Below are 10,478 nucleotides of genomic sequence, written 5' to 3' on the forward strand. Positions count from 1 at the left end.
ATGATCAACACCAGAACTCTATGGGTGTTCGATTCATCACAATGTAACTGGATTATTGACTCTAGTGCAAGTGGGAGACTGTTGGAAATATGCCCTAGAGGCAATAATAAAATGGTTATTATTATATTTCTTTGTTCATGATAATTGTCTATTGTTCATGCTATAATTGTGTTATCCGGAAATCGTAATACATGTGTGAATACATAGACCACAACATGTCCCTAGTAAGCCTCTAGTTGACTAGCTCGTTGATCAACAGATAGTCATGGTTTCCTGACTATGGACATTGGATGTCATTGATAACGGGATCACATCATTAGGAGAATGATGTGATGGACAAGACCCAATCCTAAGAATAGCACAAAGATCGTGTAGTTCGTTTGCTAGAGCTTTTCCAATGTCAAGTATCATTTCATTAGACCATGAGATCGTGTAACTCCCGGATGCCGTAGGAGTGCTTTGGGTGTACCAAACATCACAACGTAACTGGGTGACTATAAAGGTACACTACAGGTATCTCTGAAAGTGTCTGTTGGGTTGACACGGATCGAGACTGGGATTTGTCACTCCGTATGACGGAGAGGTATCTCTGGGCCCACTCGGTAATGCATCATCATAATGAGCTCAAAGTGACCAAGTGGTTGGTCACGGGATCATGCATTACGGTACGAGTAAAGTGACTTGCCGGTAACGAGATTGAACAAGGTATTGGGATACCGACGATCGAATCTCGGGCAAGCAACGTACCGATTGACAAAGGGAATTGTATACGGGATTGATTGAATCCTCGACATCGTAGTTCATCCGATGAGACCATCGTGGAAGATGTGGGAGCCAACATGGGTATCCAGATCCTGCTGTTGGTTATTGACCGGAGAGTCGTCTCGGTCATGTCTGCATGTCTCCCGAACCCGTAGGGTCTACACACTTAAGGTTCGGTGACGCTAGGGTTGTAGAGATATTAGTATGCGGTAACCCAAAAGTTGTTCGGAGTCCCGGATGAGATCCCGGACGTCACGAGGAGTTGCGGAATGGTCCGGAGGTGAAGAATTATATATAGGAAGTCCAGTTTCGGCCATCGGGAAAGATTCGGGGGTCACCGGTATTGTACCGGCACCACCGGAAGGGTCCCGGGGGTCCACCGGGTGGGGCCACCTATCCCGAAGGGCCCCATGGGCTGAAGTGGGAGGGGAACCAGCCCCTGGTGGGCTGGTGCGCCCCCCTTGGGCCTCCCCTGCGCCTAGGGTTGGAAACCCTAGGGGTGGGGGCGCCCCCACTTGGCTTGGGGGGAAGCCACCCCCTTTGGCCGCCCCCCCCCCCCTTGGAGATTGGATCTCCCGGGGGCCGGCGCCCCCCCCAGGGCCCCTATATATAGTGGGGGGAGGGAGGGAAGCCGCACCACAGCCCCTGGCGCCTCCCTCTCCCTCCCGTGACACCTCTCCCTCCCGTGACACCTCTCCCTCTCGCTGAGCTTGGCGAAGCCCTGCCGAGATCCCCGCTACTTCCACCACCACGCCGTCGTGCTGCTGGATCTCCATCAACCTCTCCTTCCCCCTTGCTGGATCAAGAAGGAGGAGACGTCGCTGCTCCGTACGTGTGTTGAACGCGGAGGTGCCGTCCGTTCGGCGCTCGGTCATCGGTGATTTGGATCACGACGAGTACGACTCCATCAACCCCGTTCTCTTGAACACTTCCGCTCGCGATCTACAAGGGTATGTAGATGCACTCCTCTCCCTTGTTGCTAGATGACTCCATAGATTGATCTTGGTGATGCGCAGAAAATTTTAAATTTCTGCTATGATCCCCAACAGCTCCACCTATCATCCAGCGTCATCTCCCCCGATCTTCTCGATTTGAATCTCAGGATCTCTCTGTCTTGCGGGGCTAGGCCTCCCGTCCGCACCATGACGCTGCCGGCATAGAGGCCCGGTCTCGGGCAGCAGCCACGGTGTCAGGAGGTGCGCCAACGAGGTCTCTGGGGACGCGGTTCGCGGGCGACGATGGCGTTAGGCATAAGGTCGACCCGGCGCAAGAGAGGACTCTCATGGTGGCGACGGGATGTGCTATGCGCCAGTGATCGAAGGAGACCTCCGGCCTGGACGGGAAGTGCGACTGGTTGGCGAGCGTGGCACCGAGGTTGGAGGGGAAGCAGTCCTTGGCGACCTCCGCCGAGCCGCCGAGTGGCCGAGGTGACAACAACGGCGGGGCACGAGCTGAGGAGGAGGGAGAAGACTAGGTCGTGGCGTGCGAGTGTGAAGCAAGTGCCACGAGCCCACGACGGCTCCATCATCAGGTAGATGTGGGGTGAACCTCCAGATGAGGAGGTGTGTTTGCTCTTTGTTACCTTGTTTTAATCACCATAATTTTACATCGAGAGCTGTTTCTTTCTAACAGGACGATGAACAGCCTGGGAATAAGGAGGATGCAACCTGTGATTGTCATGGACCTGGAGGTGACACTGATAAGGAAGGTGAGTTTACTACTGATCTGGAGTAGTATTAGATTGCAAATCATGGGTTCAGTAGTTACTGCAGAAATATTGGGTAGTTGGTTCAGTTCACCTTTTATGTTTATATGGTCCTAATGATAACAGTGCTTTTCAGCAAAATTCAATCTATGAAGTAAATGCCGAAAAGCTTCTTTTCTACTAATAATACTGCCCGTTGAGCATTCTTCTAGTTGAAACACAGGGTTTAGGGTTTTGCGTGGGTGGTTAACATCCAGCCTCACGTCTCAATATAAAGATAATCACAATTACAATTACGTATGTATACAAATACATGTACAAGAACAATATACTAGACCCTACTTTACATGCCCCCTCAATCTGAACTACATATAAGATTCAGATTGGTTCTAAAGCGGTCTATCTTTTGTCTAGTAGCGGGTTTAGTAAATAAATCCGCTAACTGATCATCTGTAGAAATAAACCTGACTTTCAGTTCACAAGCAGCTACTCGTTCTCTCACAAAATGAAAATCAATCTCAATGTGTTTAGTCCGAGCATGAAACACTGGATTCGCCGTCAGGTAAGTTGCCCCTAAGTTATCACACCACAATATAGGAGTGCGCTGCCGTGGGACTCCAAGTTCTATGAGAACTGAGTCTATCCAAATGGCTTTAGCCGCACCATTGGCCAATGCCTTATAATCTGCCTCGGTGCTTGACCTCGAGACTGTGGGTTGCTTCTTTGAGCTCCAAGATACAAGATTGGGTCCAACAAATATAGCAAAACCACTAGTAGAGCGCCTATCATCAACACAACCTGCCCAGTCTGCATCGGTGAATATACTCACTCCAGTAAATCTGTACTTACGAATCCGTAGTCCCATGTCTAGCGTACCTTTGACATATCTCAGAATACGCTTGACTGCTTCCCAATGATCCTCCGTTGGCTGAGACATGAACTGACACACTTTGTTCACTGCGAAGGAGATATCAGGACGAGTGAGGGTCAAATACTGAAGTGCTCCAACCACACTGCGATACCGAAATGAGTCACCTCTACCCAGTAGTGCACCACTATGACGTGAGAGACTCTCGGATGTAGCAAGCGGAGTGGAAGTGGCCTTGCAGTTCTCCATGTTGATGCGATGAAGAAGGTCCAAAGCATACTTTTTCTGCGTCAAGGTCATGCCCCCTGAATGAAAGGACGCTTCCAAACCAAGAAAGTACTCGAGGCGACCCAAATCTTTGATGGGAAAACTAGCAGACAACGACTGCACAAGACGATCCACCACGGCGGGGGTAGAGCCAGCAATCACCTTCCTACACACATGACCATCTCAATAAGCTACTGAAATTGAACCGAATAGGTTGACAAAGCCAAATGAAAACAAGAACATACCCCATCGTTTTCGCATTTGAAGAATACCCATCCGGGATGTTGCGGCATGCTAGATGTTAGCCGCAGCACTGTCTGTGTGCAGTCGTCGCACTGTGTGAGCGGCATCGGCGAGCCGGCGAGCCGCCGCGCGAGCGCCGAGCCCGGGCGATGGCCGGCCGAGTCATTGTCGGCAAACCGACGACGACGGCTAGAGGACGAACCAGTACCTGCATGCGGCGCTGGGGCTTTGCCGGGGTTGTGTGGGGTCTTCCCGACCAATCCATGGCTTGGCGCGGCCGTCGGTGGCCGGAAACGCCAAATCCAGCGGCTGCGACAAACAGCCGCTGATCTGCAACTTTTCGACTGGCCGAGGCAGGAGGAAGTGGTGAAGGACAATCTCGGGCGTGTGGCGGCCTGCCGGCGTGATCCCGACGGCTAGTATGGACGGAATCGTAGGCGGCGGTGGGTGAGAAAAAGTACGAGCTGAAATGTCCTCCCGCCAACCTCTCCCGGTATATACAGGGCACCGACTGGGCGAGGGGGAGAACATGCGTTTTCACGGGTTAGGGTGGGAATTTCGCCGCGCCCCGCAAAAATATTTACGGGTCCGGCGCGTTTGTGGGGTTTGATCGGGCCGCTTTTTTCACGCGGACCCGTATTTTAATAGTTATTTTGCGGGTCAGGACATTATACGTGGTGTGCTAGAGATGCTCTAACGTAGCTTCGACACTGGGAGAAGCAACATCATGGTGTAGGTGGGTCCCTAGTCCAACTCGCCCTAGTGGCCTTGTCCAGATTCGCGCGAATCTGAGCGATGTCACTGCGTGCCGAGCTCATGGCCATCCTCCAACCAAAAGGTGTGGCTGAGAACGGGCTTATATCTATGTAAGAAAAATCGCGAGTGCATGCCCATCGATCTAGTATCATTTCCCAGCTAGCCAACTCTTACGTCCACAGGTCCAGCAAGAGATAGAATTTCCATGGCTCACTATCTCGCGTCGCCGAGATATTCCAGCGCGGAAGATTCTTCGCTCCACCATACAGACGAGATGACTGAGCCCCTCCACACAACCGTTTGCATTATCATGACCAGTTCTATTATGAGTCCCTCCCTCATCTGATCGACCATCCACCCCGTCCTCAGTCCGCCGTCTCTGTCACATACTCACGGCTCCATACTCCATTCTCCTACTCAGCTTCTCTGCAACAAAGGCACCGCCGCCTCGAGTCGCTGCCCACCCTCCTCTCTCGCTGGCCCTAGGCAACCCGAGAGCCAAGGACGGAGAACTGCATCGATGACTTCATTCATGACATTGAAGGTGCCAGTGCAAAGAAAGGCTTCGCCAGGAAGATGGCTCAACGACTTAGAAGGTTGGGGAGGCGTCATCAGATCGCCAGCCGCATAGAGGACCTCAAGGTTCTTGCGGTGGAGGCAAATGCTCGGCGTCAGAGGTGCAAGATTGATGATTGCATCAGTTCGAGTAACAAAATCGTGGTTGTGGATCCTCGGATTTCGGCGCTCTATAAGGAGGCAACATGTAACGCCCACGATGCGGCTATATCTCCCACGTGTCGAGGCACGACTTAGAGGCAAAACTGCATTGTGGTTTTGTCGCAAGAAGGGTCATCTTCACACAATCCCATGTAAAGAACAAGAATAGGATAACGAGAGTTGGCTTACAATCGCCACTTCACACAATACATAAATATAATTCATACATCATCCAAAATCCACACATAGACCGACTACGGTCAAGATCCAAATGAAAATAAGATAACCCCAAATGCTAGATCCCCGATCGTCCCAACTGGGCTCCACTACTGATCATCAGGAAAAGAAACATAGTAACGACCACGTTCCTCATCGAACTCCCACTTGAGCTCGGTCTCGTCACCTGCACTGGCATCGTCGGCACCTGCAACTGTTTTGGTAGAATCTGTGAGTCACGAGGACTCAGCAATCTCACACCCGCGAGATCAAGACTATTTAAGCTTATAGAAAAAGGATGGTGTAATGAGGTGGAGCTGCAGCAGGCACTAAACATATATGGTGGCTAACAAACGCAAATGAGAGCGAGAAGAGAAGCAACGCAACGATCGCGAAGCTAGAAATGATCAAGAAGTGATCGTGAAACTACTTACGTTCATGCATAACTCAAACCGTGTTCACTTCCCGGACTCTGCCGAGAAGAGACCATCACGGCTGCACACACGGTTGATGTATTTTAATTAAGTCAAGTGACAAGTTTTCTACAACCGGACATTAACAAATTCCCATCTGCCTCATAACCGCGGGCACGGCTTTCGAAAGATAATACCCTGCACGGGTGTCCCAACTTAGCCCATCATAAGCTCTCACGGTCAACGAAGGATAAACCTTCTCCCAGGAAGACCCGATCAGTCTCGGAATCCCGGTTTACAAGACATTTCGACAATGGTAAAACAAGACCAGCAAAGCCGCCCGAATGTGCCGACAAATCCCGATAGGAGCTGCACATATCTCGTTCTCAGGGCACACCGGATGAACACTACGTACAGCTAAAACCAATCCTCGAGTTTCCCCAATGTGGCGCTGCAAGTGGCTCTAGTTTGGACCAGCACTCAGAGGAACACTGGCCCGGGGATTTAAATAAAGATGACCCTCGGGCTCGCGAAAAACCCGGGGGAAAAAGGCTTAGGTGGCAAATGGTAAAACCAAGGTTGGGCCTTGCTGGAGGAGTTTTATTCAAGGCGAACTATCAAGGGGGTCCCATAAATCACCCAACCGCGTAAGGAACGCAAACTCAAGGAACATAATACCGGTATGACGGAAACTAGGGCGGCAAGAGTGGAACAAAACACCAGGCATAAGGCCGAGCCTTCCACCCTTTACCAAATATATAGATGCATTAATTAAACAAGCGATATTGTGATATCCCAAAATATCCATGTTCCAACATGGAACCAACTTCAACATCACCTGCAACTAGCAACGCTATAAGAAGGGCTGAGCAAAAGCGGTAACTTAGCCAAACAACGGTTTGCCAGGAAAGGATGGTTAGAGGCTTGACATGGCAAATATGGGAGGCATGATATATCAAGGGGTAGGTAGCGCAGCATGGCAATAGAACGAACAACTAGCAAAGCAAAGATAGAAGTGATTTCGAGGGTATGGTCATCTTGCCTACAAGGTTCTCAGAGTTGTCGAAAGCTTGATCCTCGTAAGCATACTCAACAGGTTCCTCGTTCACGAACTCGTCTCCCAGCTCTATCCAAAACAAGAACACAAGCAACAGAACAACAATCAATCACGAGAAATGCACAAACAACATGATGCAATACATGAATAGTATGCAAGATATGATATGCGATGCATATGCGTGCTCCGGAAGGAAAATGATGAACAATGTAGTAACTTGGCAAACCAAGCATGCCACTGGAAAGATGAGATGATTTCAGTTGAAATCGACATAAATATCACCGGAAACGGATGCACGGTTTGCAAATGGCAAGCAAAACAAGAATGACACGATTCTGCGATTAACAGCAAGATAGCACTTAGAATACATCAAGAAACTATGCTACAGCACTCCAACATAGCAACAAAGCATATGGCAGTAATCTACAGGAGATGCTTGACAAAAGATGAACACTGAGCTACGGCTAGATCACAGCATAACAGGTTCAAACAAGCATGGAAAAAGTGCAAAAGATAACAGGTTCACAGACTTAGAGAAATTACTGGACATGACTGAAACAGCATCAGGTAGCAATGTTCAGAGCACGAAAACAACATGCTACGTCAGACGCTCTTGTTCATGGAGCTGTTGCTTCAATTCCTTCAGCTCCTTGGGTCCAAGCTTGTAAGGACGCTTGCAAACGGGTTCAGTGCCTGGCTCAAGATCGATAACGAACTCAACTGGCCGGTGAGGAGGCATACCCGGAAGCTCTTCTGGAAAGACATCTTGGTACTCACAAACGACTGGAATTTGAGAGATGGCATTCAATTCGCCCTTCTCATTGAGAGAAAATAACCGAATGGTTTCGTCACGAGCGGCATAAATAATCACATCCTCAGAAGAGTGTGTCAATTGAATTTCCCTGGCAGCACAATCAAGTTGAGCCTTGTGCTTAGAGAGCCAGTCCATCCCGAGAATTAGATCAATATCCGAGTCACCAAGAACAACTGGAGAAGACAAAAATTTATAGTTCCCCATCTTGATGGAAACATCCGGGACACAGTTATTAGATGTCATTTGCTTGCCCGGAGACACAATCTTCAACAGGATAGGAATCTTTTCCGTCACAAACTCATGCTTGGCAACAAAAGGTCTTGAAATGAAAGAAAGAGATGCACCAGTATCAAATAAGACTTTTGCAGGAATATCATTAACTGAGAGATTACCCATTATCACATCAGTAGATTCCTCCGCTTGAGCTGCATTCATCATGTTCACCTTTGCAGACTTGGGATTATGCTTGACCACTGCATTGCTGGAAGATCTCACAGGAGGAGGAGGCGGAAGGCGCCTTTGGTTGAAGCATTTGTTAGCATAGTGACCTTTCTGCTGACACTTGTTGCAAGTCACCTCTGAGAGTGGACGATGATAAGGAGCATTCGACTTTGGAGCTTGATTCTGAGACTTGTTCTGATATCCAGAGTTGGATGAGTGGGAAGAACCATGGCCACCTTTGTTCTTCTGCTGGTAAGGCTGACGAAACGGAGGAGGAGGAGGCAACCAGAACTTCTGTTGCTTAGCAGCCACTAGTGAGGAAGAAGAAGACTGAACTGCGTCCCTGACTCTCTTCTTAGAAGCCTCACACTTGAGCTGAGCAGCCTCTTGCTTCAGTGCCATATTGTAGAAATCATCATACTTGGTCGGCTCAAAAAGCACGAGAGGTAATTGCAATTCTTCTCTGAGGCCACCTCTGAATTGATAGATCATGCTCTTTTCATCAGGAACGTCTTGCTTAGCGAAGCGAGCAAGTTTCTGAAACTGAGTATTGTATTGATACACGGACATGCTGCCTTGCTTGAGATTGCAGAACTCCTCACGCTTGCTCTCAACAACACTTTGTGGAATGTGGTGAGCTTTGAAGTCTCGACGGAAATCATCCCAGGTAATCACACGACCTCCTCTGGAATCTTTGTATTGTTGATACCACTCGGCAGCTTGACCCTTGAGTTGAAAAGAAGCGAACTTGACAAAGTCCTCAGGCCTGACATTGCTACATTCAAATTGCTTGTTGATGTCCACGAGCCAATCATCGGCATCCGTGGCCTCGGCACAGTAGCTGAAAGACTTGGGCTGATTTGCGAGAAACTGGTTGAGGGTAGCGAAGTGAGGCTGATTGTTGCCTTGGCCTTGATTTCCTTGATTGCCTTGCCCTTGGGTGCGTTCTTGCAAGAGTTGCAGAATCATCTGAGCATTGGCGTTGGTGGCTACCATGATAGCTTGCCATGCCTGCGGAGGCGGAGGTGGTGGTGGAGGGTTCGCCTGACTCCCTTCATTGCGTTCCGGATTCTGACGCGTTGGCGGAGCCATCCTGAAGAGGGTGACATCCGTTAGCATCTTGATAGACAAATAGACAAGTAGAATCAACGGATAGAAATTGCAACATATAGTCTTCACAATAAACATTCGAACGAGGATGAACGAATGAATTCCATAGTAAATCATCACACTTCCATTAAGTTGAGAAGCCACTTAGAAAAAAGGTATGGAATCAACATTTGACTTCGAAGCAACTCGAATACCACAATTCAAAACAAAACAAAGTATTGGCTTGCAGAATAAGCCGGAACAAACATATGATAGAGATTTCGTCCGAAGTTTTCGTGGTGGGGCCCACACGGGCTCGATCGTACAGCACCATCATGTACATGACATACGAAGCGTCCCCGAGTCGGCATAGCCAAGGTCTCTTTAAGACACTACGAGACCACTGTAAAACCAACCGTGGAAAGGTGGACCACTAGACGTCGAACCCCAATCTCATATCATGCGTCTGTCGGAAAGATATCCTAGGAGCTACTTGAATTCCCACTTATAAACTCCCGAAACTTTCTGGTTATGCAATCTGGTGTTGGGGATACAGGGGACACAAAATATATCACCCAAACTAGCAATCCCTAGATCCAGCTGTATCCATCCGTCAACACATAACCAAAAAACCTTCGGAAATTGTGTACCTCAACCTTCGAAAAGCATCCGTTATACGAGTTATGGCAATACTCCCGAACTCCCGCCCCGGTACTGGGTGGCGTCGAGGTGATCTCACCAACAACTGCATAAAAGAGATTTTCGATGTCGGCAAAACTCAGGTATTCCAGAACTGCAACGATAAAATTGTGACGACAACACCTCGGAGCTCAACTCCCCGGGACACTGCCCCAACCCCTAAATGTCAGGAGGCACCAAGAACAATGTTCTCGTCACAAAACCATCGGAACGATTCTAAGATACCCGCGTGATCCTAAAAAAAAATTCTAAAATTTGAGGAGAGAAGAGTCAAAACTTCTACGTCAGGAGACCTCACCAGAGCGACGAAGGGACTGAGGAGTAAAAAGAATCCTACTCTCCGATATATATAATCCTAAGATTCAAAACATTTATGTTCTAGACTCAACAACGCCAGCGACTCGATCAAGCAGGGGGCTCCTAAGTCGGGG

This window comes from Triticum aestivum, chromosome 6D (genome assembly GCF_018294505.1).
Source record: "Triticum aestivum cultivar Chinese Spring chromosome 6D, IWGSC CS RefSeq v2.1, whole genome shotgun sequence".
In the NCBI taxonomy this organism is placed as follows: Eukaryota; Viridiplantae; Streptophyta; class Magnoliopsida; order Poales; family Poaceae; genus Triticum; species Triticum aestivum.